This window comes from Bidens hawaiensis, unplaced genomic scaffold (genome assembly GCF_021521415.1).
Source record: "Bidens hawaiensis isolate Kalapana, Puna unplaced genomic scaffold, B.hawaiensis_p1.1 tig00000001_1, whole genome shotgun sequence".
Classification (NCBI taxonomy): Eukaryota; Viridiplantae; Streptophyta; class Magnoliopsida; order Asterales; family Asteraceae; genus Bidens; species Bidens hawaiensis.
In genome coordinates, this window is record NW_027491014.1 from 3,498,496 (window position 1) to 3,525,549 (window position 27,054).

Below are 27,054 nucleotides of genomic sequence, written 5' to 3' on the forward strand. Positions count from 1 at the left end.
ATTTGCTGTTCAAAAAGTAAAAAAAAAAAATAGAAATAAAAATAACTTCTAGCAATTAATTAATTTAATTCTTATCTTTTGCTATATCCTTGATTTTGTTAAATTAAACTTATGTTTATCTATCAATAACTTTTATCCCCCTTTCTTTTTATATATTTGTCGTTTATAATGAAATATACTTTTTTTTGGATTATAATTTAATTTATTATAAGAAACTTTTGGTTATGTTTATTTTCCGTAAGATATTAAATAAATCATCAACTTAATATTTTATATTTCTTCGTTCTTGTTTATTTAAGTGTGTTTATTAATATTCGTTTATGTTTGTTTGTGTTTTTTTGTGTTTTTTTGTGTTTGTTCATATATGTTCGTTTACCTTTTTTCAATTACGTTTGTTTATGTTCATGAACTGTTTATTAAAAGTTTAAATGAACAAACATTTAACTCACGTTTGTATTAGATAACATTATCATCTAAAACTAAATCAGACATGTTTTTTTTATAAAGTTAAGATAGTATAGTATGCTAGTAATCTATCATCACTAATAGCCATTCTAGGCCTGGAATCAAGCGTGTCATGGTGATTGTGGTGGTATGAGTGACGAAGGAGTGGTTTAGGAGAAATCCAACAACACTACGTGAATATTGACCTTCGGCCACACGAAAAAAGTGTGGCCGTAGGCCTTTAGCCACACACATTTGGTTCAGGTCATATGTGGCCAAAGGTCGCGACACCGTGGGTATGATATGACCACACACAGTTTTTAGTGGCCTTATGTGGTAATAAGTGTGGCTAAAGGGTACAGACATTAGTTGCTGGCCATCAAGAAGCCTCCCTGTTGGTACATGTTTGTCAGTAGTTCATAGTCTAGTATTTGTTATCGAGTCTGTAATATAGTTTATGGTTTGTTTTGTAAACTAGCGAAGTTATCAGCAAGTTCGCTATGGCGAACTTGCTGATCTAGCGAGGTTACTGACAACTTCGCCAGTGGCGAAGTTGTCGTGTTTAAATAGAACGTTTCAGCAGAGAACGGGTTAGGGTTTTGGTGTTACGTTTTGTTTCGTTTTGTTCTCTGTAACAGTGACCTACTGTCACGGGTTTGGTTATTCAATATAACGTGTTTACCTTATAGCTCGTGTTCATTGTTCGTGTATTCAATCTATACAATATCTACGCTCGTATCTATATACGCAGGGATTCCGCACCTGCGTTGTTAGAGATTTCCCGTATACGATCCACGTCAAGGAACCTACAATTGGTATCAGAGCCATCGGCTCGATTGTGAGGTTCGGGATTTCACGCGGGTGTAGATTTCGTCTCATTTCGGGTGTTACCGGGACGAGTTTTTGGTGTGTTTAATCATTCAAGCTACCTACCAGTGTGTTTAAGCCTTTAAACCTTCAAAATTCTCGTTAAAATCCGAGTTTCAGATCTGAACTGTTCTTCGTGTTCATCGGGCGAAGTTACCGTTCATCGGGCGAAGTTGCTGAATTCAGGCGAAGTTGCCGTCACTGGAGATTAGGGTTTCGGCGAAGATATAAGGATTAGCGAAGTTAACCACAACTTCGCTTACCTCATAAGTTCGCCACAGCGAAGTTATCCGTAACTTCGCTTACCACCCAACTTCGCTTACCACCCAACTTCGCTTACATCCTAAGTTCGCCCATTTTAAGCGAAGTTATTTTTAACTTCGCCAAGCCAAGCGAATTTAAGATCCAGCGAAGTTCTTGTTCAGCGAAGTTAACTTCCAGCGAAGTTATTCTTAACTTCGCCATCTGAGCTGTTTTAATATTTTTTTTGTTTTTCAGGTTTTTCAGGTTTTCGCAAGGATGTCCGCGATTAACATCTCAGATTTAGTCAAGATGGAGGTAGAGGCGGGGTCAGCCACTAAGGCCCCGAGGTTGATGAAGGGAACGGACTTCGTGGCATGGAAGGACAGATTCATCCAGTATATCAAATATCAGGACGCCAAGATGTGGGTGTGCATGCAGGATGGATATGTACCCCCAACCATGCAATACGAAGGACGTGATGTGGTGAAGAAGTACAGTAAGATGGATGACGAGGAGAAGAAAATGTATGAGGCTGAGAGTAAGGCACATGCTGCTATTACTATGGCACTACCTCAAGAAGTTCTTCATACATTCCGAAAGTACACTTCTGCAAGAGAGCTCTGGGATGCTCTGGAAAACAGATTCGAGGGGAACGTGGGTATACGTGCCTCAAAAATTAAACTTTTAAAAACCCAATTCTCCGTCTTCAAATATTTGAAGAATGAATCCTTAGATGATATTATCACCCGATACTATCACTTAATGACAGAGCTTAGCAACTATTCAATTGCCTATCGAGAGGAGGAGATCGTTGAAAAGCTTCTAGATGCTCTCCCACCGAAGTGGGAAATGTATACCGTGTTAATGAGGGAAGACAAAGACTTTCCTAACTGTGACTTAGAAACTGCAGTGAACAAGCTCAGAACGTATGAGCTAAATATGGTTCGAAAGGAGACACCCACAGACCAGATACAAGACCCTGGTATGTATGGTGCTAAAGTTAACTCAGGCTCAAGTTCAAGGCCTGAATCTGCTGCATTTTATTCGAAGGGGGAGTCAGGTTCTGACTCTGCACATGAAGGAAATGTTTCTGTGAACTCAAATGGGGACGTATGTTTTGTTGCTGGAGGATCTAGTGCTTCAAAGCCTCAATCCTCTACAAGTGATTATTCAGCTGGTCCCACAAGCAATAATTACACCAAGATGCCTATGAGTGTAAAATCTGCTGAAGAGCAGTTTGCAGTCTACGCTTCATTTATTGCTTCATACGAGAATTATATCCAGGGGAAGATTATGGACCCTGCCGTTCTTGATGAGGATTATGACCAGATTGATGCTGACGATTTGGAAGAAATGGATTTGCAATGGCAAATGGCAATGATCGTGAGACGGGTAAAACGTTTTATGAACAAAACAGGAAGAAAGTTTGTTGGTGGTAGGCCTGGATTTGACAAATCAAAAGTAAGGTGCTACAATTGTCAACAGTTCGGGCACTTTGCTAGGGAATGTAGGAATGAGAGAGTTGAACGGGGACAAGTTAGGCCTAACCAACACTCTGGAATTAACCGCGAGATCAATGCCATGTTAACTAGAGAGGCAGGAGAATACAACTGGAACCAACACTCAAGTGGTTTGGGTGAACAAGCACACATGGCTGAGACTGAAGCTGTAGAAGTTGAGAAGGTTGATGGAGAGAAGAAAGCAAATGAAGAAGAAACTGCTTTCATGGCGAACGATCAGGATGGTAGATCCAAGGTATGTCCCAAAATTATTTGTGCTAATTGTGAAAATTTGACTGAGCAACTAACCAATATAACTGATCAGTATGTCAAATTAGATGCTGAGTTTAAAACTGTTAAAGAAGATCACCATTTCATTAAAGCAAGAGAAAACAGTTATAAAGTTAAGATAAAGGCTTGTGAAAAAGACATTAAAAGTCTTAAAACTAAACTTGCTGAGAAAATAGAAATTATTGATCTTAGTTATGAGGTTTTGGAAGAAAAGACAAAATTGATTGCTGATAGAGATAAACAGATTGCTGACCACCAGGTAAAGGTGGTGGAACTGAACCGCAAACTTGAGCAGTTCAGAAACTCCTCGGCTATCCTTGATCACCTTGTGAGTGATCCAAGTACCTCTGCAAAGAGGGCAGGAATCGGATACCACGAGGTTCCACCACCCTTTAACCATAATTACACTTATAATCCAAGTGTTCACAAATCTGTTGATTTTGAGATTGCTCAGTCAACCCCAATTAGAATTACTAGTGTCAAACCAAGTGTTAGCTGTGGCGAAACAAGTTCGCCTGTTTCTAGTGTGAATATTTCTGTATCAAGTCCAGTCTCATCAGATTCGGATATGTTGTCCGAATCTGGTCAGACAAAAGAAAAGGTAGAATTACCCACCAGTGGAGATAATGATAAAGTTTCTAAAAAGAGTTCTCCACTCAATCCGTACGTCCCACCTTATGTGAGACGAACGGCTGGTAATACTACCTCTACATCCAAACCAACATTTGACAAGAAAATGGAGAATAGATGTTGCTTTAGATGTAACAGGTTAGGACATCTTGTTGCAGATTGTCCTTTGAAACCGAGATTTAGAGATGTGAAGCCAAATAAAAATGAGAATAAGCGTCATTTTATTCCAGCTAAAAATGAAAACTTTAAAAATTGCCAAAATGTAACGAATTCAAGTTTTCATAAAAACCAACCTCATTTTTACAACCAAACCACAAGAAATAACACTTTCTATTCTCAAAGGTTTGGAAGGCATTACACTCAATCTGCAGGGAGATTCCCTAACAGGACGTACAGAAATTATCCTGACGCTAACTTAAGAAAGCCAGGGTACGGGATGTATCGATCCAAGACCAACTGGTCTTGGGTCCCAAGATTCTAACTCATTGTTTTATTGTGCAGGAACAGTTGAACAGGGCTGCCAACAATCTTTGGATTGTAGATAGCGGCTGTTCCCGGCACATGACTGGCAACAAACACTTGTTGCAAGATTTAAAACCTGTTCAGGGAGCTAGAGTTAGTTTTGCTGGTGAAAGTGGAGGACGAATAACTGGAAGAGGAACAGTGTCAAATGGGAGGATGACACTAGAGAATGTGAATTTTGTGGAGGAGTTAAAGCACAATCTGCTAAGCGTGTCGCAGATTTGTGATAAAGATTATACTGTCCATTTCACGAAAGATGAAGCGATTGTGTTAAAGCCTGGTTTTCAAATACCAGAAGAATGGATTGTGATGAAAGCTCCACGTGAGACAAACACTTATGTGATGGATATGAGGTCAACTGTAATGTTAACTGGAGAATCATGTTTACTGACAAAAGCTAGCGAATCTGAATCGGAGCTGTGGCACAGGAGGATGGGACATATTCATCTTCGGAAGATGAACTACCTTGTCAGAAATGGGCTTGTGATTGGTGTTCCTTTAAAAAATTTCAACTTTGAAGATAAATGTATTGCATGCAAGAAAGGAAAACAACATAAGAAAAGCCATCTCACCAAGAAGATTAATTCAATAGGTGGTACTCTAGAGTTACTTCATATGGATCTCTTCGGTCCAGTGAATGTACAAAGTCTTGGCGGTACTTCCTACTGCTTGGTGATAACTGATGATTACTCGCGATACTCGTGGGTATACTTTCTGAAAACTAAAGATGAGACTGCTCAGATGGTAAAGAATCTAATTACAAAAGTTGAGAATATCATGAGCAAATCAGTTAAGTACATCAGAAGTGACAATGGGACGGAGTTCAAAAATTTTGAAATGGAAATCTTCTGTCTTCAGAAGGGCATTGAGCATCAATTCAGCGCTCCGTATACTCCACAACAGAATGGAGTGGCTGAAAGGAAGAACCGAACGTTGATAGAAGGAGCCAGAACTATGCTGGCTGACTCAAAACTTCCTGTGATGTTCTGGGCTGAAGCGGTGGCTACAGCCTGCTATGTTCTGAATCGGGTGTTAACGGTTAAGAAGCTTGGAAAAACGTGTTATGAGCTTATGCAAGGAAGGAAGCCCAACTTGTGCGGTCTTGAGCCATTTGGGTCTCCTTGTTCGATTTTGAAGCCTAACTCGAAATTTGGGGAAGTAGCTGATGAGGGAATCCTCGTTGGTTACGTTGTTGGGACCCCCAACAGACGGATCTTCAATACTTCCACTTGCAAGGTGGAGGTGGTATGTAACACTGACATTACTAGTTACCAACCGCCAAAACCAAGCAATGGACCGGCGGAGCTCTTTGATTATGTTAAACTTTTTAAGTCGTTTAACGTGCCTGATCTGGAGATTTCTGAAGTGGAAGAAACTACTGCGACGAAGATGATTTTTGATGAGGAAGAGAATTTACTGCACCATCAGATGACTGAAACATCTCAACCTTCCACATCAAACCCTTTCAATACCCCTGCGGCCTCAACTGAAGACGAATTCATTAATCCGTTTCACTCTCAGCCTGAAACAACCATAGATGAGCTCTCTTCAAACTTAGAAGACAATCTGCATGTCGGTGCTGTACCGACCACGAGAATTCACAAGAATCACCCACTGGAGAATGTTATAGGTGATGTGTCCTCCGGTGTACAAACCAGAAGTAGTTTGACCGAGAACACCTGTGTCTATACCAGCATAAGAGACACAGGTATACTGAATGAATGTTTGTACTCCTGCTTTATAAGCCAAATTGAACCAAAAAATTATCAAATGGCTTTAAAGGACAGCTCGTGGGTCGATGCCATGCAGGAAGAGTTGGCTCAGTTCAAGAAGATGGAAGTGTGGACTTTGGTTGAAAAACCAAAGCATGTGCATGCTATAGGCACAAAATGGGTGTTCAAATGCAAGAGAGATGATAAGGGAATAGTCGTGCGTAATAAGGCGAGGCTGGTGGTTAAAGGTTTCAATCAACAAGAGGGTATTGATTACAATGAAGTTTTCGCTCCTGTTGCCCGGTTAGAAGCAATTCGACTGTTTTTGGCATTTGCTGCTTTTAAGAAGATGAAGGTTTTTCAGTTGGATGTTAAGAGTGCGTTCCTTAACGGGAAAGTTGATGAGGTTGTGTATGTTGAGCAACCTCCGGGTTTTCCAGATCCGGACTTTCCTGATCACGTATACAGGTTGAGCAAGGCATTATATGGGTTACATCAGGCTCCTCGGGCCTGGTATTCAACTTTATCTGATTACTTGCTGGAAAATGGTTTCGAGAGGGGGTTGATAGACAGCACGCTTTTTGTAAAGAGAGATGGATGTGACTTCCTGCTGGTTCAAGTCTACGTGGATGACATAATTTTTGCAGCCACAAGAGTATCCATGTGTCAGGATTTTGAGGACGTCATGAAGAAACGATTCGAGATGAGTGCAATGGGTGAACTAACTTTCTTTTTAGGTTTGCAGGTGGATCAAAGGAAGGATGGTATGTTCATTCATCAAACGAAATATGTTCATGATGTGCTGGAAAGATTCAAGATGGGGGACAGTTCTCCATTTGACACACCAATCTGCGTCAATCACAAACTGGGAACTGACTCAGACGGTGACGCGGATGTGGACCCTACTCAATATCGGGCGATAATAGGTTCTTTGATGTATTTAACTGCTTCTAGACCTGATATTATGTTTGCTGTTTGTCTTTGTGCTCGTTTCCAGGCAAACCCAAAGGAATCTCACATGAAAGGTGTGAAGAGGATCTTGCGGTACCTCAAAGGCAAGCCGAAACTAGGGTTGTGGTACCCGAAAGGTGGAGACTTTGAACTGATAGCATACTCGGATTCTGACTATGGTGGTTGTAATCAGAGTCGGAAGTCAATAACGGGAGGCTGCCAATTTCTTGGAGGAAGATTAGTTTCATGGCAGTGCAAGAAACAAACATCGGTTGCAATTTCAACATGTGAAGCTGAATACATGGCAGCATCCAACTGCTGCTCCCAGGTTTTATGGATTCAGCAACAATTGCGCGACTACGGTTTGAATTTTCTACTCTCTCCCATTTTAATTGATAACACTGCCGCAATCTCAGTCATTAACAATCCTGTGAAGCATAGTAAAACAAAGCATATTGACATTCGTCATCACTTCATACGGGATTGTGCTGAGAAGAGACTCATAAAGATCGAAAAAGTTGATACTCTTGAAAATCTTGCTGACTTGTTCACAAAAGCTTTTGATAAATCAAGATTTCTTAACCTGATTGAGCTTAACGGGATGGTCAATCCCGAGTAACCTTGTTTACCTTAAAAAAAAAAAAAAAAAAAAAAAAAAAAAAAAAAAAAAAAAAAAAAAAAAAAAAAAAAAAAAATGTCTTTATTGCTTAAAATTAGTCGGTTATCTCAGTTTGATGGACATCTCCTCGGATATGTTTTGGTCCTTGTTTTCGATTTAGGAGATGAGGATAGCCATTAACCGGAAGACTGAAAGTAACTGGGGCAGTCTTGACATGTTTTCTTTCAGTTGCTGAAAATTAGTCGGTCATTCTTAGTAAGAAGGACACATACTTGTATGTGGTCGGTCCAGTTGATCCAAGGATCTTCAGGATAGCCGTTTACCTGATGACTTTGACATGATTGGGGCAATTGAAGTCAAAATTTTTTTTGGGAAATGAAATTACTTCTCAAGTCTATTACTTCGTAAGAAGTTCTTTGCTATGTTTAACAGAAAATTGATCCAACCTTGGAAAATGATAGATATACTGATTGTGTGTGCTTAGCTAGTGAAGTTATTAGGCTTAAAAGGCTTTAGAACAGTCATTGTATGTCATGGTGATTTTAATGGTGCGTAAAAGTGTATGTGATACTAACTTAAATTTACTCGAATTTATGTGGAAACTCCTTAAGAGTTTTGCATGGCTTCATACATATCTTTTCGAATGATAGGCAGAAAGGCGACTACCCAGTCATACACGAGCCCGTGAGTGTTCTGATTCCCGTAAAGAAAGCATCTCAAGACACTGCAGTGATCCAGATTCGGGACTTGCAGTAGTTTAGTACTCCGATGTAAATACTGATGTTGATTCAAAAAAAAAAAAAAAAAAAAAAAAAAAAAAAAAAAAAAAAAAAAAAAATAAATAAATTTTATTCATGTATCATTTTTGTACTTATGAGAAATAGTGACAATCAAGACGAGAACCGAGACTTCTCAAGATTTCTCAAGTTTGGAGTAAGAAGAAAACGGGAAGCAGACAACAAGTATCTACAAGTTAATCAGACACTATGGGTCGAAGTCAATTCGGGGTGACGTGGGTATAGCCAAATACGCTTTGAGAATAGATAGAAGTCATCATTACCTCTGAGTTGTTGCCATCTTAAATTTTTGAGCTTAACCGAACCTTAATCCGTATCACAGAAACAATGATAACCATTTAAGTTATTACATGCTTACAACCTGTCTCTCTATGTCATAATACAGCCAAACACGGATCCAAGTGACAGTCACATAGCTAGTATGATTCCTTTTCGGATCTTTTCAAAAACGTAGTGGTCCCTGACTAGACTGAAATTTGATCCCTTATTTCGTTAAAATTATATAAGTATTTTCTGTTACGTAGTTATTTTATTTTTATTATTTTATTATTATTGGTTACTTGGACATAATCATTTTAGTTATAACTCTTTTTGGAAGTTTTCAAGGTTAAATGACAGATTTTTCAAACTTAAAGGGCTGATTTTGAAGGTACTGGCGAAGTTGTTGAATTTGGCGAAGTTGTTGAATTTGGCGAAGTTGTGCTTAACTTCGCCATGGCGAAGTTAATCGTAACTTCGCCAGACACAACTCCGCCCTATATATGTTCTGAAACACTGTAGCTCTTTCATAAATCTTCCGGCGAACATATAACCTCAAATCCTTCGGCGATCTTTATATTCAATCGTCTTTTCGATCTTGTGTTTCTTGTTACTATTATTCTTGTGGTATGTGTTATCTCTTGCGTCTTACCTCTCTCGTTCGTAATAGTTTACCCGGTTCGAGACCTCGGATCGTCGGTTTTTCAAAACCAAGTTTTTCCGACCCTTTGTTACGTGCTCATGGACGAGCCTTACGTCTCAAATCCTTTGAAATATGTTGTTCTTCACTTATAAATCATCGATTTTGTCCGAAAACCATCGGACAAAATCGATTGAATCTCAACAGTCGCTGGTTCTGGTTCTGGCGAAGTTAAGGTTTTGGCGAAGTTATCATCAACTTCACCAGTGGCTGAAGTTCGCCAATGGCGAAGTTGTCCCCAACTTCGCCCTCGGCTTAAGTTCGCCAGTGGCGATGTTAACCGTAACTTCGCCAAGAATTTAACTTCGCCTATTTCCAATGCCTTATCAGTTTTCAGACGAACTTAAGGACGAAGCGAAGTTGTCTCCAACTTCGCCTCATCCTTAACATCGCCTGTACTGGTTACCTCACAACTTCGCACTTGGTAAACCGCGAGCTTGTGATTTCGGTTTTAAACGCTTCTAACTTGATTTGTTTTGTGCAGATATGGCTGCTGTTGGAGGAACTGGTGGTAATGACGGTGATGACCAACGACGACAATTCTTTCCATCCCACAACCAATATATCACCTTAGATCCGGATGCACGAGGCTTAGATGATTTCAGGGAGATTATCACATTTCTCCAGCGATCAAGGATATTTCATGCTATAACGACAACATTGCCCATCTCCCTACCAAACATTGAGGACTTCTGGGAGACAGCTTACCTTGATTGCAGGGCTGAGCCTTCGGTGATTAGAGCAACCGTAAATGGCCAAAACATACAATTCTCTTCTGAGGATATACGGTTGGCTCTGCAATTCGGTGCAGAAACCAGAGATGACCCTACGGAATTCACAGCTCCTTTCCGTGATGGAGCATATTTGAGAATGGGCTATTCGGGTCCACTGGGGGACTCACAAAGGAGGAAAGGCTTTCTGCTGGACCAATGGCGGTTCTTGATGCATGTGTTGATTGTTTGCATGTCCGGCAGGAAGGCGGGGACAGACGGAATGGGGGCGACGATGCAATCGGCTATGCTTGCGCTGACTTATAATCGCAGATACTCATTTAGTCAGATGATATTCTATGAGATTGATCGCCAAATACGGGCTGCGGCGCGCGAGCGATTCACTATGTATCCGCGCTTCTTGCAGATGATTATCAATCACATTGCTCCGTCTCTACCGCAACGACGCCCAATCCGATACGTTGAGTGTGTCACTAAGCGTATCTTCGCTCAGTGCAGGACGTCAAGCGCTCGGAGCAACCCTGAGCGTCGTCCCAGGCATACTCCTCTTTTCGGGTATCTAATTAACCCAGAGTATGTCCATGCAGGCGGGGATGAGTTCAGGGATCCACAACAACATCAGGCGGCAGCACCTCATGCTGTATCTGCTGCGCCTGTTGTCACTTCTGCTGCTGTGCCAGCTACTTCATCGCAGGCTGTGTCTACTGCTGAAAACATTGATCTGGATGCTGCTTTCAGTGGACACGGTCTGTTCGATATGGATCTCTCGGGTAATCAGTATTTGGGTACTACCTCAGCGGCTACTTCGGTAGCTGAAACCGAGCTGGATGAAACATTTGCTGAGGCCAGACGGTTGTTGGTGACTCGGGAGAGGACAACGGGTAAGCGGCCGAGGGCTGTGGATGAGGATGAAAATGATGAAGATGAGGAAGAGGCAGTCCAAGTTGTGCTGAGACGCTCACGTCGAGAACGACAAGGTATGGCCACTGGAGCGGGGGAGACTTCAAGGTACGTACGATTTGCTCCGCCTGCCTTGTCAGGTATGTCTCTATTGCCTACTACTGCACAGGTTACTGCGGTCGAGGCGTCGGCACCAGTAGTTGTGTCGCTACCACCCCAACTGGTTGATCCCCCGGTGGTAGTTGCACGCTTCGTCGAATCAACAATTACAACAACTGCAGGGTTACCTAGGGTACCACCTGCGGTCACTTCTGCTACTGAGGTTCCACCAACTCCATCGCCTGCTTCAGACTCTGAACGGATTGCTTCGCTGGAGCGTATTGTTACTGAACAATCGAAGACCATTGAACGCCTAGTGGAAGCCAATCAAATCCAAGCCGCCCTCCTGGTAGAACACGGACGAGTTATCGATGCCTTCAAGGAATTCTTGGCATCTCAGGGGGAGACGACTTGCAGGGGCGATGAGTTGAGAACAAAGAGACGACAAGATCATGACGATGATCCCAATGCACCTTCGGGTGCAGGTGGTGAGCTGCCAAGAACCTCTCAGGCTCTTGGGGCTTCCACAACTGAGGGGGAGTCAACTGATGCAGCGGGTGATGATGTTGTGGATGTTGATGACGATGCTGATGTTGAAGATGTCATCGATGCTTTGAAGGACTTAGATGAGGAGGAGGATGATGACTGTGTGAATGATGATGACGTGTTGCCCGTGGAGGAGATAGAAAGGATTGGAGAAAAGATTGATGTGGTAAATGTGTTGGAAGAAGGAGAGATCGTGGATGATGCAGTGGAACATGAGATTCCAGCTGTTGAAAGAGCAGATTTTGGGGATAAGAATGTGGTAGATGAGATGGTGTGGGAAGAGCAGCCTAGATGGAAGGAAGAATATGCTCATTGGTTTGTCAAGACCAAGAAGCCTGCTGTTCCAACCATGTTCAGAAAGAGCTACAACATTAAAGGGTATGCAGAGGCGAAAAAGGGGATTATTTGTTGGATTTATGATGAACAGCTCAAGTTGTTTGTGGTGAAGCGTTATGATGGCGTTCAATATTTCAAGAGAATGTTGAGATCGTTCAACACATTGCCTGAATGCGAAGTAAAGGACTTGGCCAGGTTGGGCCTGATAAACAGAAGCAACGACAATATGGCTAGAATGATTGAGAAGATAATGTGGAAAGAAGGAGTAAAAGAAAAGAAGTTCGAGTTGCTAAAGCCACAAAAGGGAAAATTAGTGAAGGATACAGAAAGAGGTATGAGAGCAGATGGTAAACCGTGGATGGTGATGAAGTACAAACCAGTCCGATGTATCAAGGAGGTACCCATGAAAACTATGCCTCAAAATGTACTGAAAGATCTGAAATGGTGGTATGTGGATTGCGAGACAGCTGAGGCGGTTATGGAAGATGAGGACGAACAAGAAGTACTTCGGGTTTATGACCCGATGCATCTTGTTAATCTATCGCAGGCTGATCTGGAAGTGCTGAACAACAAGAAGATCTTCTACATTCCTGCTTGGAAGGATCAAGCGAGGAAATATCAAGGAGTTGTGTCGGTTTGTGTGAGAGAAGGGGCGCACGCGTGAAAGTGCAAGATTACAAGACTCAGAGATCAAGATATGAAGCTACTGCCAAGGGGGAGTCTGTTGGTACATGTTTGTCAGTAGTTCATAGTCTAGTATTTGTTATCGAGTCTGTAATATAGTTTATGGTTTGTTTTGTAAACTAGCGAAGTTATCAGCAAGTTCGCTATGGCGAACTTGCTGATCTAGCGAGGTTACTGACAACTTCGCCAGTGGCGAAGTTGTCGTGTTTAAATAGAACGTTTCAGCAGAGAACGGGTTAGGGTTTTGGTGTTACGTTTTGTTTCGTTTTGTTCTCTGTAACAGTGACCTACTGTCACGGGTTTGGTTATTCAATATAACGTGTTTACCTTATAGCTCGTGTTCATTGTTCGTGTATTCAATCTATACAATATCTACGCTCGTATCTATATACGCAGGGATTCCGCACCTGCGTTGTTAGAGATTTCCCGTATACGATCCACGTCAAGGAACCTACACTCCCCGATAAGTGTGGCTAAATGGTAGAAAATTGCCACATATCAATGTCCAATGAGTGACCATTTCATCTTTATAGCCACGTGAATTTATGTTTCAGCCACATGAATTTTATATTAATGTGGCCAATAGGTTTGTGTTAAGCTTACATTGTGATCTATACCGTGTGAATATAGCAAAGAAATGACCACTTAAATTTAATAATAGTGTGGCTAATTATATGATATAGACACAAGTTATTACATTCAAAGTGGCTAAAGATGTTTACTTGCCACTCAAAATCTCCTTTGTAGATTATTGTGTGGCCATTGTCTTACACGTTTGTCACACAAAATGTTTTTCCTAATATAAAGTGTGGCTATTGTAAAACTTTTCGTCACACATATTGAAATTCTAAGTGGCTAATCATATCTTATAGACACTGGGGATTATTGTAAATGTGGCTAAAAATGTGAACTTGCTAGTCAAAAACTCTTTTGTAGTTTGTGGTGTGGCCATTTTCTTACCTTTTGTCACACATAATGCTTTTCCTAATTTAAAGTGTGGCTATTGTCAAACCATTCGTCACACATAGTGAGGTATTGTGTGGCTAAAAATATCATATAGACACTGGAGGGTGTTCTCAATGTGGCTAAAAATGTGAACTTGCTAGTCAAAAACTATTTTGTAGTTTGTGGTGTGGCCATTGTCTTACTGTTTGTCACACATAATGCTTCTAGTAATTTAAAGTGTGGCTATTGTCAAACTTTTCGTCACACATAGTGAGGTACTGTGTGGCTACTAATATCATTTTTAGCCACTGGAGGTTGTTGTCAATGTGGCTAAAAATGTGAAGTTGCCACTCAAACACTCTTTTGTAGTTTGTGTTGTGGCCATTGTCTTACCGTTTGTCACACATAATGCTTTTCGTAATTTAAAGTGTGGCTATTGTCAAACTTTTCGCCACACATAGTTGTATTGTGTGGCTAATAATATCATATAGACACTGGAGGTTGTTGTCAATGTGGCTAAAACTGTGAAGTTACCACTCAAACAATCTTTTGTAGTTTGTGGTGTGGCCATTGTCTTTACCGATTGTCACACATAATGTTTTTTTAATATAAAGTGTGGCTATTGTCAAACTTTTCGTCACACAAAAATGTTTATGTTGTGGCTAATGGTCATTTATAGACTCTAATTTTTGTAATTTCAGGTGTGGCTATTGTCTTACTTTTGGCCATACCTATTTAATGTGTTCTATGTGGCCAAATTGTGTGTAATTAGGCAATATATAATTATTTTTATTTTTTGTGCAGTAATACAAAGCAGCTATAAGCAACAAAACAAAATTATTATATTAACAATAATATTCACTGCAAATGTATATGCAAAATATCTTACAAAATACAGAAATAACGACTACCTATATACTAGCTAAGGCGTTGGTTTTCTTGGCACTGCTCCTTGTCTTCTGTTTGGTGACCCGGTCTATCGTTGTGTACTTTGCCTTTGCCTTCTTGCCAGCTCTGTCTGGTTCTTTTGAGGACGGGAGTGGTGGTAGCTGGAACAACAGAATATGAAAAACAAATATGTATAATTGGTCGTATTTTGTAATCGAATAGAACAAAATAGTATGCATACATACATACCGAACGTTCGTTTAACTATTCGTGAACCTTTCGGCGGGAAGTTCGTTTTTGTTCGTTTATCTTTGTTCAATTACGTTAGTTTAGATTATAAACAAACGAACATAAACGAACACAAGTGTTCATTTTTTAAACTAAATCAAAAAGAACATAGATATTTGTTCGGTTAAGTTAAAAGGGAACAAACCTCCTCGTCGCATACGATTAGGTGTTCTGGCCAAGCAACGAAAGCACCAATTGCGTCGCCAACAGTCGTAATTTCACATGCGTCACATGGAATAATTGCTTGTTCCTTTATGGCTCCAACAATAGTAACTTTATAGCAACCCTCCGGGATTGCTCTTCCATGCAACTGTTGTGGAACCGGTGACCAAAGAACTTTACCATTTGCCACCTTGTTACGCTTGTCATGCACACACAAACAATAGTCATACTCCTATAAACCATCATGTGAAATTAAGATGGCTTAGTTGAAGTCAATAAATAAGTACATACCCATGATGGTGGGAAATTAACAATGTTTCGCGCAGCACATACCTTTATTTCAGCAAGTAGGGAAGCTTCATCCGTAGATACATCAACTTTTCTTTTACGGCTTCTCCGTTTTACCTAAAAACCATTCAATGAATCAATCAACAATTAAAGGAAAAACTGAAATAGCCAAATACTTACTGATGGTTTTTTCGAGCCGTTACTATCCGAGTGTGGTGTAGTTGTGTTGATGTTTGGTCAACATTGTTCTCTACAGGCTTCATTGGTAATATAACAGAAATTGGAATTGTTTATACTTATTAGGTTATACAATATAAAAACTGAAACCGCCAAATACTTACTGATGTCGCGCTATGGGGATTGACACTTTTTTCCACAGACTTGGCCTACAATTCGGTAAATAGAAAATAAGCATTCACATTGGAAACGAATTATAAAAAGTACTGAAATTGTCAAATACTTACTGATGTCGCGATATGGGCAGCGGGTACCATTTGGTCAACACTTTTTTCCACAGACTTGGCCTGCATTTCGGTAATAGAAAATGAGCACACTCACATTGAAAACGAATTATAAAAAGTACCGAAATTGTCAGCACACTCACATGGAAAGTACTTACTGATGTTGCGATATGGGGAGCGGGTTCCGTTTCGACAACTATTATATCTGCAGACTTGGGCTACAATTAACTTATTCAAAATCAGCACACTCACATGGAAAGTTAATTATTAAAACAAATCAATCAAACTGTCAAATTGTTACCTGAGAAGCGGATTATTGTTGCACAGAACTGGTCTACAAATCAATTTATTAGGTTATAGAAAATGAAAAATCACATGGAAAGTTGTAAAAAACAAAGAAACTGTCAGATACTTACTGGTCCTGGCATTTTATTTTGCGCCACAGCACTAGTACTTTGGTTAGAACCAACCTGGTTGGGAACAGGATTTACCTACGAATTGTGACAAAAACAGTGCCAATTATGTATGTCGAATGCATTAATTAATATATAGCATACGTCACTTACTTGAATTGCCTACATTAATTAATATGTAGCTGACTGTTCCTTCTCACGGCTTGCTAGCATAGCAGTCGTGGATTCAAGTAGAGACGTCAACCTGTTCACCACTACATCTCTCTGCATAGCCTCATGCTCAAGTTGGGCAATCCGTTGCTTAAACGAGCCTTTTACCCGACTCACACCCCAATATTTACCTGTTGTCAATCCGTACCCAATCCCTTTTAAAAACCCACCTTTCTCTTTGCCAAGCACTAAGGTGACGGCATCTGTGCACGGTTGAATTGCCAGGGCTCCGGAGGCAATCTGCTCATCCGCCTCAACCTGCAAGAAAACAAATATTCTAATACACTGGTAACACGCTTATGTATCCGCATAAAGTGTTGAGGCAAGTTATATAGATTCAAGTTTTTTTGACACCAATATAAGGCAATGAATTGACTTTAACATGATTTAAAAAGTTTAATACTAAAACATACTAATTTGGTTGCCACGCCTTCGACAACAGCATTATTGTATGCACCATCTTGTCCTCCCTTCCTTTCATCCACATTAATGCACGGCCGGGGATCTCATCCGGTCCAGTTTCCTTCTTTTTGACCTTGTAAAATATTCAACAGAAAGCAGCTGATGGTCATGCGTTACCAACAAATCATTGAACTAGAGAGAAAGCAGCTGACGGTGATTACCATTTTCTCTCGAAGGTAGGTATAACCCCCTCGTCCCATGTGATGATCAAAAACATTCTTTGCTCGAGCTCCCTTTGATGAAGCCGATTTTTTCTACCACCACACATTATAATCATTTCATTATGTTTAAACAAAAACATAAACCATATATAGTCGATCAATCTACGTTTGCAGAGTAGAGGATTTATACCTGAAACTTCTCTGATTGTGTGTACTCAACGAAGCGATCCCAGTCTTCTTGCCTGATCATCGTCCCGTTTCCCTTGGGTATCGCCTTCAGCTTCAGAGGTTTACCGATGTTCGGCATAATGTATTTGGCATACATTTTTCTTCTGAAATCCCGAAGAAGGTGTCTGAGCCGATTCATCACAGAAGGCCTGTGACACGCCTCAATCTCAAAATATTTCTGCATAATATAATACACTAAAGGTAAATTACATCTCAAAATATAAAATGCACAAATAGAAATAAAGAATAACTGTTATCTGTTCCCACAGTTTATCTCTAAGCTCCTTTGTGACCTCCTCCAACTTAAATGTCTCAAGCCAACTATTTCCCTTACAACATCCCCTAAAAAACTTGCAAACTTTGATCTGTTTTGGCCAGTGGACCTACCCAGATTATCAAACTCCACTGCCAATTTGACACCACCAGAGTTTGCATATTGGGTACGTAGCTTAGGTAACCTCGTCAACCCCCTTGTAGGTTTTTTCGTAGTAGCAAAACTGTTGAGGGGTTCGATAGTCTCCGAACTGTTGAGGGGTTCGATAACCATCGTCCCTATATCATCTTCTGGTTGACCGTCATCGTCATTGGCTTCCTCGCTGGAGTAGCCTTCAGTGTTGTCTGATTGAGTGTCGTTGTCGTAATTGGCTTCCTCATCGGAGTAGTGTTCTTCTTCGATTCTTTTTTTAATAATTTGGCTAATTTGTGGAGTGGAAAATTTTTAATAATTTGGAGTGTAACTTGATTTTTGGAGTGTTAAATGTAATTTGGAGTTTTTAAATATTCGGAGCTCATATTTTGGAGCTTTTTTAGTTTTTCCTCCCTTTTAATTAATTATTGGCATAGTTTCTAAAGCAGAGAACCTGTGGCTGAAAATAGGCACTTTGCCAGAAGATGGTTGGATAAGCGTGTATTGCATATTAGGATATTTATATATGTTTATGTACATTAGCGCGTGACAAGCGTAATAGTGTTATTTAACAAAGTGTTTTTAGTTTTATTTTTAGATTTAACCATAATTACCATTCATTAAAAGTTTTCATACAAAAGGCACCATTACAATACATTCCATGAAACAAAAATAAGAGTGAATAACAAAATAGATGATACAAGAAACTATAAAATTAAAGCATTTAAAAGCTAATTAAAGCATTTAAAAGCTAATTAAACAACCAACATTCAACACAATAAACTAAAAAATGTATCAAAACAACCATACATATACAAATAACCAACCAAATCTCAAATGTTCCAAAATTCACCAAACACATCACAAAATATTTCCCAAATGTTCCAAACATCACCAAATCACTAATCAAATTTTGAAACTAACAAAGTAGCTTCATTGAAGTCATATTCAAATCTGCACTTATCACCAATCTTGATTTTACTTTCCACCTTGAATTTTTTCCATTTTGGTAACCGATATCTGAATTTCAGGTCCGACAGTTCACCATGAAGTCTCATTTTTCTTTTACGACCTTCTGGATTGACCAAAGTGATTGGCATTCCATCATAGGCATCAATCTTGGTGGCAATGTGACGCGGAAGACGCTGTGAAAAGCAAATTTCAAATATACTTGTAAATAAAAAAGAAATTTAAAAATTCAATTTACCAATTTCTTGGTGACGTTCATGTGGAAGACGATTTTAGAGTCATCATCTTGCTCATCAAGAGGAATTGGGTTTTGGGAGGAACTACCTTGATTGTTTAATTGATAGTTGAGAAACAACTGATTTGGACCAGGAAGGATAAATTCTATGCCATCTTCATGAAAGACATTAATATGAAATGTCTTATCTGATATGATTTCAAACACAACAAACGAGCCACCTTTCAAGTTGGTTTGCTTAAAAACCTCATTCCATCCATCCTCTAGCCTACAACCCATTCCATCCCTAAGACATGAAACTTTAAACATATATATATCTGGAGCAATAAGCTCGAAAAGCGAATTCATGTAAATGTCACCAAATTCTTGAATCACGTACCACTCAGGGACATCCTATTAAACATGTTAATTAAAGGACATTTGAATTTGGAAACAATCATTAAAAACAGAAATTAAAACTTACCAGGTAATGGACGTGTCGGTTTCTGACTGGAATACATATCATAGTACCGGATTGATCATTTACGTTTCTTTTGAAAGTAAACATATTCAACATAGATCTTGGTTTAATCTCAAAAACAACATATGTTCCAGCTTCTATACAACATTCTCTGATTAATTCAGTCCAACCGGTTCCAAAATAAAAGTCATCAAGTACTTTGATTATAACAACAGAAAACGTTCTACCACATTGATCGTAAATCAAACAACAGCCGGTAATCGATTTCATGTCAGCAAACATTCGTTGAACAGCTTTAGGAATGAGCTATAAGTAACACAAAAAATGCTCTTAGAATGTATTTGTTGCAAAATTGTAAAATGTTTCATAAAAAATATTAACCAGATAAAAATATTAACATACCATCCTACTCATGGAATCGCTGTCGATATCTACCAGGAACTTAACTCCATTATTGAGACGTGACATTTTTATGTTCTTACAGTAAAGCGATGTATACGAATTACAGTAAAGCGAAGTAAAAGTCGATTTAGGATTTTGAAGTTAAAAGAGTTTTGAATTTTGGTTTTATTTATTTCTACACATTTAATTATTTATATATTTTGGTTTTTTGTTTTATAACTTTTTAAAAATAGTATAAAAACATTTACTTTTAGTTTTTTACTAACACTCCGGTATTAAATTTTGCTAAAAGAGGAGTTCGTTTATTAAATCGTATTTTTTAAATAAATTTAAAATTTTATCCATTATTTAAGTATTATCTTAACCGTTAGTAAGATTTTCTGGATAAGATTTACAACTTTGTATCATTATCATCTTCTAGGTTATCATCATCACCATATGTGTTATGATGATGATCAACATCATAAAGTTATCATCGTTATCATGTATTATAGTGGTTATCATCATCATAATCATCGATCACCATCACCATGAAACGGCATCATCATCAGACGTGCGGGTAATCAACGTGGTCATTGTATAGGCTATCGTAATCGGCGTTGATCATACGAGATCAACCATATATCTCGCTATCAGTGTCGTCGTCATCGTCACACATCTCCAACATCATCATCATCATCAGCATCACCATCATCATCCGATTGCCATGTACGGGATGTAGTCAGCATCGTATGGGTTATCATAAACAAAACGCCCAATATTAGCGATCACTGTCGGCACCATCTTATGAATTGTTGTCGTCATCAAACGACATCATCAGTCGTACATGCTACCATTAGGATGACCATCGTATACGTTATCATGGTTGTCGTCGATCATACGGGTTACATGTCATTAAACATTGGTGTCACCATTATCATCAACATATACGTGTGTGTGTGTGTGCGCGCCTGTGTGGCGTATTGTCATATGGGTACATATAATTGGTCCTCATCATATATTTGTGTGATCATCATCATAGACGTCATGCTCGTTGTACGAGGTACAGTCGCCATCGTATGGGTTGGCGTAAGCAAACCGTATATATAGGTTAGCAGCATCAATATGATAACCACCACCAACCCAGGTAGTTATATTAGCATCGTCTCGTCATAATTGGGCCAATCATCATGGTCATCATTCGGGATAGCACCGTCATTGTCTCATGTATTACATATCCGCAATCATACTACACACCACCGCCCACATTCTCCACAACGACCCCCAGCGCCAACCACTAACCACACTCCACAACCACCCACCACACCACCACCACCCACTAATATTATATATAAATATATACAAATTTTCTTATACCCATCCACCACCACCACCACCACCACCGACCTCCGTCACCACCACCACCCGCCACCACGAACCACCGCATCTCCGCCACCGTCCACCACCATCATGACCACCTGAACCCACCACCATCCACTGCCCACCACCACCACCCACCACCACACATCTGCCACCACGAACCCCAGCACCTCCGCCACCGTCCACCACCATCATGACCACCTGAACCCACCACCACCCACTAATATTATATATTTATATATATATTTTGCACGCGCCTTCTTTTAAAAGGGTCAAATAACTACAGTACGATTAAAATTTAAAAGCACGCGCCTTCTTTTAAAAGGGACAAATAACTATCCACGTAACTCATCTACTTCTGGAACCGTCGACGATTCGTTTCTACAGTGAAGCATAAGCACAAGTACAAGCACGATAGGTCAGAACCCTAACTCATCTACTTCTGGAACGGAACCAAAATGAAGAACCCTAACTCATCTACTTCTGGAACGGAACCAAGGACGAAGCAAAAGCACAATAGGTCTCAGAATGAAGATGGAACAGGTGTTACTTTATGATTTTTTTTAGCGTTTTAGGTTTACTTAATCTTAAAATGTAAGCATTTGTTTGAATCTTCTTATGTAATAATACGTTTGATAAGCGTGTTGTAGTTGTTGTAATACATATCCTTGTTTTTTTAAATCTATGTATAATATTAAAGCATGTTATATGCGTATGATTAGTGTGTTATGGCTTTGGTATGAGAATTTATCACTGTGATGTTTTATAAGAGTTTTCTGTTTCCTTGTGATTCGTGTTGTTATCCCCTACCCCTCGTGTTTTATTGTATGTATGTGATTCAGTTGTTGAAAAAACCAAGACTGATAAAAGGAAGACTAAAAAAGTTGCTCCGGTGGAAGCAGACTCTGAGTCAGACCTTGACACAAAAATCGACAAGTTGTTGTCAAAGCGGAAACAGGTGGAACCCAGCAACTTTGGCCCGGACTTTCAGCGTCCGAAAAAGAGAGTCGTTAAAGAAAAACAAGACTGATAAAAGGAAGACTAAAAAAGTTGCTCCGGTGGGGAAAACAAAACATGTTGTGGAAGCAGATTCTGATTCAGACCTTGACACAAAAAGCGACAGGTTGTTGTCAAAGCGGAAACAGGTGGAACCCAGCACCTCCGGCCCGGACTTTCAGCGTCCGAAAAGGAGAGCCGTTAAAGAAAAGAAGCCAGCCGAGAGGGGACAACCTTTTGTTGAATTTGTAGACAAAAGGTTGATGAATAGGTGTGCACCTATTCATATTGTTGATGCAGTGAAGGAAATGACCATTGCCCAAAGAACTTGTGTAGAAGAAATAGGTTTCGGGTCAATGTTAAGACTTCAAGTAACCCAAACTCCAACAACTTTGGGATATTGGTTGCTCATGAACTACAATAACCGTTTAAATGAATTGAACATTGGGAGCGGTGTTATTAAGATAACACCACAAAAAGTACATGAAGTGTTGGGGATACCAATGGGTAAGATTCCTGTTTTAGGCAAGAATAGACCAAGATTGGGGGAAGATGTTACTACAGATTTGTTCAAATCTCAATTCCCGACAAGTTCAAGAATAAGTATAAAGCATGTGAAAGACAAACTGGCCGCGGATCAAGGAGTTGGTGAACTGTTTAAGATTAATTTCCTTGTGTTGGTCAACACCTGTATAGGATTTGTGACAAAATCAACAACAGTCAATCAACGATTCATCGCCGCAATTAATAAAACCTCCGATATTCCAAATATGGACTGGTGCAGCTATGTTATTGAAAACTTGAAAACGACAAAGGAAGAATAGAGAGGTATCAACGTTCAATACAACGGTCCGATCACCTTCCTTGTGATGCTTTACACGCATGAATACCAGAAAAAATATGGTCCATTTGGGACTCCCGTCACAGCGCCTGCAGTCAACTACATAACAACAACTACTCTTAATAAGATGGAAAAATACTTGGAGAATAATGGTCTTCCCTTAAAAGAAGATGCTGCTGCTGCTGCTGCTGTGACGTGTAGTGTTGACGGGAAAGGGATTGATGCGGCTGCTGCTGCTGTGACCGTTAGTGCTGCCGGGAAGGGACTTGATGAGACTGCTGATGCTGTTGATGCTGATACTGCTGCTGTGACAGTTAGTGCTGCCGAGAAGAGACTTGATGAGCCTGCTTCTGCGGCTGCTGCTGCTACTGCTGTTGTGACGGTTAGTGCTGTTGGTAAGCCTGGAGTTGAAGAAAACACTGCAGCTGAGGAGAAACAAGAACATGGTATTAAACTTTTTATTTTCTTATCCTACATGCATTTTATGTAATACAACATTATATGTAATTAAAAAATAGATGATCAAAGTGCATCTGAAACATTAGTACGGTAACTTTCCCTCATGAGGGTAATACATTGTCACTTGTACAACCAAATCAACTGCTTCGTAATAAGTCCCCGGATGATTACTGGCGGCCCGGGAAAAAGCCTACAACTATTCGTAATGGAGATTGACGCCGATGTCGGGGTTGTCGACCCAGCAGTTGTGTTCGTTCGGCTAGTTAGATGTAAATAATGTTTAAATATAGTTGTGATACATGATATCTTCCTTCTTTACTTTGTACTTATTAATTCAAACTAAAGAAATATTGGTTGTTTTTAATACTATTACTACTTATACGTACAGGCCGGTTTGTTGAATTCATTTCATCTTCTGGCTATTTTTGTCAATTGGTGTCAAGTTCAAACATACATCATGTTACATTAATAAAAGTCACAGTTGACTTGTAGTGTACCATAGTAAGATCAATAAAGTCATTACATTCGACTCGTGCTATATCAAAGTTACATTAATACAAAGAAAGCCCAAAAATGCATCATTTCTCGTCTGACGGTTTTGTTTCTTGCACAACCTCTATTTGGTTATGTTTCAACATACTTTTCAACAGCTGGTTTCCTGCAAAACATTGTCAACTCATTTTATAAAAAAAGACCATTATGCCCTTCTTTTCACTAACCTGCATACCAAAATTGTACCCTCCAGACTTTGAAGAAGCCTTTGAACAAATAAAACTAACTAGCTCCTAGCATCCGATTTCAAATCGGAATCTACATCGGAGTCTGGAGTCCTGGCATCCGATTCCGTATCCGAATCTTCATCCGGATTCTCTTCTAGAGTATGAGAGGGCATGATCCTCTAGTACATGCCATCGGAGGTGAAGGTGGAGTCCGCAAGCCTATGGAGGCGAAGGTTCACCTCATAATGGAATGCCCCATAAACGGACACCGCCTTGAAGTGCTCCAAGTCTTCCAAGTCGATGTACGCCACCTCTATACCCGACACTACCATTTCAGTGCTGAAATAATCAATCGTGGTGTACCCAAGCCACCTAACCATTCGGTTAAGTTGTTGGTACGAGAAGGTTTGAGGGTCGACATACCTCACCCTTTGATTCCTCCGGACGGCGCCGGAAAAAAGTGGAATCGTATCGTGAAGAATGTGGGGTCGTAGTAGATGGGGGCTTGAGCACCCGGTGCACGTTCGAGCCAAGCTACAGCCATTATCGGAAATTATAATCGGAACAAAGGTGGATTGTGATTGTGATAGTGATTGTGATTGTGGATTGTGATTGTGATTGGTATTTATCACCATCGGAAACCGCCGGTACATCTCCCTGACAATTTGAATTTGGCGGCACAAGAAACTGTAAAGGCAATGATGACGTCGCAAGTCGTCAAATCAACGTGTGGCCATTAATGACGATTGGACACGCTTAAAAATATTATTGTGTTACCATTTATAACTTATAGCCACACATAATAAGTGTATCCGTGACAATAAAAAACTTACCAAAAATAAAACTAAGATATTCTTTGCTCACACAACCTCAAATAAGTGGCCATTAATTACATTTGGACACACTAATACAACCTTTAAGTGTGACAATTTATAACTTATAGCAACACATAATAACTATATCCTGTTGGTGCATAATGTCAGTAGTTCATAGTCTAGTGTCTGTAATCGAGTCTGTAATGTTAATTATGTTTTATATGTCTTAAGCGAAGTTGTTAACAAGTTCGCCTAGGCGAACTTGTTAGTCAAGCGAAGTTATGGACAACTTCGCCTGAACATGCCAGGCGAAGTTGTCGTGTATTTATATACCTAGCTTACGGCTTGGTTAGGAAGATCGGGAAGTTGTTTGTTTCAGTAGTTCGAGTTCATTTGTAACGTGAGGACGAGAGTCTGTAACAGTGATATTACATCACGTGTTTGAGTTATAATATATAACGTGTGTTTGTTTCGTGTGTTCGTGTGATTCGTTTTCTACGCTCGTAACGACCTACGCAGGGATTCCGCACCTGAGTAGATCGTGATATCTCGTGCGATCCGTCCAGGGAACCTACAATTGGTATCAGAGCATTTGCTCGATTGTGTGGTTCGGGATATTCACGCGGGTGTAGAATTCGTCCCGTTTCGACTATTCGCGGGACGTGTTTTCTGTGTTTTTGAGTCAATCTTACCTCCTACCATCGTGTTCAAGCCTTTGCACCGTCAAAAACCTCATAAAATCCAGATTCCAGATCTGCAAAGACGTCCGTGTTCATCAGGCGAAGTTGCCGTCAGGATACGTAGGGTTTCGGCGAAGATATAAGGTTAAGCGAAGTTATCCACAACTTCGCCTACCTTCTCAAGTTCGCCTAACTCAGCGAAGTTCTCTACAACTCCGCCTACCTCCTAAGTTCGCTTACCTTAAGCGAAGTTAATCATCTGCGAAGTTCTTCAGCGAAGTTAATCAGCGGCGAAGTTAAGGCTTAAGCGAAGTTATCCGTAACTTCGCCTACAGTACTTTTCAGAAATTTTTTTTGATTTTTTTTCGGGTTTCATACTTTTCGGGAAAGATGTCGTCGATTAACATCTCTGAGTTAGTGAAGATGGAAGTTGAAGCAGGGTCAGCTACTAAGGCCCCAAGGTTGCTGAAGGGAACCGATTTCGTTGCATGGAAGGATCGGTTCATACAATACGTCAAATACCAGGATGCGAAGATGTGGGTATGCATCCAGGATGGTTATATTCCACCAGTTATGGAGTATGAAGGTCGTGACCAAATCAAAAAGTATAGTAAAATGGAAGAAGAAAAGAAAAAGATGTATGAGGCCGAGAGCAAGGCTCATGCTGGTATTACTATGGCTCTTCCACAAGAGATCCTTCATACGTTTAGAAAGTACACGTCAGCAAGAGAGCTTTGGGAAGCTCTTGAGAACAGATTTGAAGGGAATGTAGGAATCCGTGCTTCAAAGATAAAATTGCTCAAAACCCAGTTCTCAGTCTTCAAATATTTGAAGAATGAATCTTTAGATGATATTATCACTCGATATTACCATCTGATGACTGAATTGAGCAACTATTCAATTTCCTACCGAGAAGAAGAAATAGTTGAGAAGCTTCTAGATGCTCTCCCACCAAAATGGGAGATGTACACTGTGCTGATGAGGGAAGACAAAGACTTTCCCACATATGATCTAGAAACGACAGTCAACAAGCTCAGAACCTTTGAGCTTAACATGGTCAGAAAATAGACACCTATGGATCAGGTTCAAGATCCAGGTATGTATGGAGCTAAAGTCAACACTAGCTCAGGATCGAAGACTGAATCTGCTGCCTACTACTCGAAGGGAGAGTCGGGCGCCAACTCATCACATGAGGGACATGTGTCTGTTAACACAAATGGTGGTGTTTGCTTTGTAGCAGGTCGATCTAGTGGTTCTAAACCGCAAGCAAGCAAGAGTAGTTGCTCTCCAAGTATTCCTAGCAATAACTACTCTAAGATGCCTATGAGTGTCAAATCTGCTGAAGAGCAGTTTGGTCTCTATGCTTCTTTTATTGCTT

The 27,054-nt window shown here is 40.0% G+C and overlaps 1 long non-coding RNA gene across 1 annotated transcript in view; it reads left to right on the plus strand.

Moving 5' to 3' along the window:
* The window catches only part of LOC143592963 (uncharacterized), a 120,391-nt gene extending 100,694 nt beyond the window's left edge, over positions 1–19,697 (plus strand). Inside the window, exon 2 of the long non-coding RNA XR_013146075.1 lies at positions 18,227–19,697. This is a non-coding gene — a long non-coding RNA (uncharacterized LOC143592963). The remainder of the gene's footprint in view (positions 1–18,226) is intronic.
* Positions 19,698–27,054: the final 7,357 nt, after the last annotated feature.